Raw genomic sequence first — 2500 nt, forward strand, 5'->3', positions numbered from 1 at the left:
CGAGTTCGCCCGAGCCTGGCTCCTGCGCGAGCCGCGTGCGTGCGGGAGGGAGGGGTCCCGGCACGGCCCCTCCCGGAGGCGCTCTCCTCTCGCTCGCCGGCCGGCGGCCCGCCCGCGCCGCCGCCGCCTCGGCCGCTTCTCTCCGACGCGCGCGCGCGCGTCGCCCGGTCGGCGGGGACCGCCGCGTCCCCGCCGCTTCCCCCGCTTGTCGCCTCCGCTGGCGCCCGCCACCGGCCGGCGTCCGCCTCCGGGGACCGGCCCCCGTCCCCCGCCCCGCCTGACCCGACGGCGGCCCGCTGCCGCCGCCGCCGGGGAGGGGCGGGGGACGCGGCCCCCGGGGCGAAGAGGGCGCCCCCCCCGGTCTCGGAGCGCGGGCGGCAGCGCGCGAGAAGCGGGGGCTGCCGGCGCGGGGTGCGACGAGCCCCCGCCGGCCGAGCCCGCGCGGGCAGCCGGGAGGGAGCGGCGAGCGGCGACGACGGGGCGGCAGGCGCGAGCGTGCGAGAGCGCAAGAGGGCCTTCGGGGTCGGGGGGGGCGGCTCCCCCGACCCTCCCCGCACCGGGGCGGGCCGCTGCGGAGCGGCCCGCCCGGCCGGCCGGCCGCGCAGGGCGAGGCCTCCGGGCGTTCCGGGCGTGGCGCGCGGCGCCGGGCGGCGCCTTCGGCGGCGCCCCCCCGCCTCTCCCCTCCCCCACCCCCGCGGTGCGGGGGGGGGAGCTCGGGGCGGGGGGCTCCGCCGCCGACGCCGCCTTGGGCGGGCGAGGCCCTTGCCGGGTCGCGTCCCGCGCCGGCGGGCGGCCCGAGCCACGGCTCTCCTCCCGGGCGCAGCGCCGGGCTACTGAGGGAAACCCCGGGCCCCGGGCAGGAGGACGAGGCGGTGGCGGCGGACGTCGGGCGCGCCCCCGCGGGCGGACGCTCCCCCGAGGGCGGCAGCGGGGGAGGCACCCCCGCGGGGCCTGCAGGTCGTTTCCCTCACCCCAGGGCCAGGTACCTAGCGTCCGCGCCTCGGCGGCCCTCCCTCGGCGAGCGCCGGGGGTCGAAGGCCGCGGAGCCGGGCGGCGGTTTAAAGACGCGGGCGGCTCGATGCGACCCGCGGGGCGGCCGGGCGGTGGCGCCTCCAGGGGCGGGAGTCGCTCCCGCAGAGCCCCTGGCTGGGCGCCGCCCGTGCCCGTCGCGCGGGCAGCCGTGCCGGGGAGGGGTCCCGCTGCCCCCCCCTCTCCGCGGTCCGGTCTCGGCGGAGGAGACCGCGGCGCGGTCGGCCGCGGCCGGCCCGCCTGCCTCGAAACGGGTGGACCCCCCCCGGCGGGAGCGCGGGCTCTCCGCCGAGGGGGCGGCGAGCCCCCGCGGCGGGGGCTCGCCCGGCGGCCGCCGGGCCGCCGCGCCCCGCCCCGTCGCAGCGCTGCGGCGCGCTGCGCTCCGCTCCCTCCCCCTCGCCCCCCGGCGAGCGCTCGGCGGTCCCGCGCCGCCGGCCGCCGGCGAGGGCGGCACCCCGGCCGAGCGGCGGCGGCGCCGCTCGGCGTGTCGGCCGGCCGGAGGGCGCCCGCCGCCGGCCGCGGCTGTCCCGGCCCGGGCCCCGCCCGTCGCTTCCCCGCCGCCCTTCCCGGCCGCGCCGGGCGGGCGGGCGCGCGGGCGGGGGCGTCCCACTCCCGGTCTCCGCGTGGAAACGGGGAGAGCGGGCGCCGCCCCCGCCTTAGCGCCGTCCGCCTCGTCGCCTGGCGCGTGCCCGCGGAAGGGGGCCGAGGCGGGGGGCGGCGGCGGCGGCGGTTCCGGGCGGGCGGCCGCGCCGGCGCGGCGGCGGGCGCCGTCCGGCGGGCCGCGGGCGGCGTGCCGCGTCGCCGGCTCGGGCTCCGGCGGTCGCCGCCTCCGGCGCGGCCGGCGGCGGAGCCGCGGAGGCGCCGGCGGGGCGAGCCGCGGGAAGGGGAGCCGGCTGTCGTAGCGCGGCGCAGGTTGTGGGCGGAGGCGCGCGCGCGCGGGGGTCCGGCGGGGCGCCCCGCTGCTGCCGCCCGGCAGCAGCATCCGTTGTCCCGAGCGAGGCGGGCGGGCGGCGCGGCCGGGCGCGTCGCCGCCTCCGTGCGGAGGCCGGGCCGAGCCCGGGCGCCTGGGCCGCCTCCGAAACGCGCAAGGGGCGTCTGCCCGCTGTGGGTCGAGTCGGGAGCGCGGGCTCCCCGCCCTTGCCGTTCGGGGTTTTTTCCCGTTCCCTTTTTCCCTTCCGCTGGGTGTGCTCGTACGGTCAGGCGAGGCGAGGCCTCTCCGCCGCGGCCCGTGGCGCCGCGCCGCGGCCCCCTCCGCGCGGGCGGGGGGGGCGGGCCGGCGGGCGGGCGGGCGGTGGGCCGTCCTCCGAGAGGGGCCGCTGCTGGCGAGCGGTCCCGGCCCCCCCGCGCGCGCGGGGCGGTGCCGAAAGGCAGACAACTCTTAGCGGTGGATCACTCGGCTCGTGCGTCGATGAAGAACGCAGCTAGCTGCGAGAATTAATGTGAATTGCAGGACACATTGATCATCGACACT

General features: G+C 83.5%; 1 non-coding gene across 1 annotated transcript in view; it reads left to right on the forward strand.

The window, feature by feature from the left end:
- Positions 1 to 2402: 2402 nt before the first annotated feature.
- LOC142077396 (5.8S ribosomal RNA) overlaps positions 2403 to 2500 on the forward strand; it is a 153-nt gene continuing 55 nt past the window's right edge. Inside the window, exon 1 of the ribosomal RNA XR_012671777.1 lies at positions 2403 to 2500. This exon is cut by the window's right edge and continues 55 nt beyond it. This is a non-coding gene — a ribosomal RNA (5.8S ribosomal RNA).

This window comes from Calonectris borealis, unplaced genomic scaffold (genome assembly GCF_964195595.1).
Source record: "Calonectris borealis unplaced genomic scaffold, bCalBor7.hap1.2 HAP1_SCAFFOLD_239, whole genome shotgun sequence".
Classification (NCBI taxonomy): domain Eukaryota; kingdom Metazoa; phylum Chordata; class Aves; order Procellariiformes; family Procellariidae; genus Calonectris; species Calonectris borealis.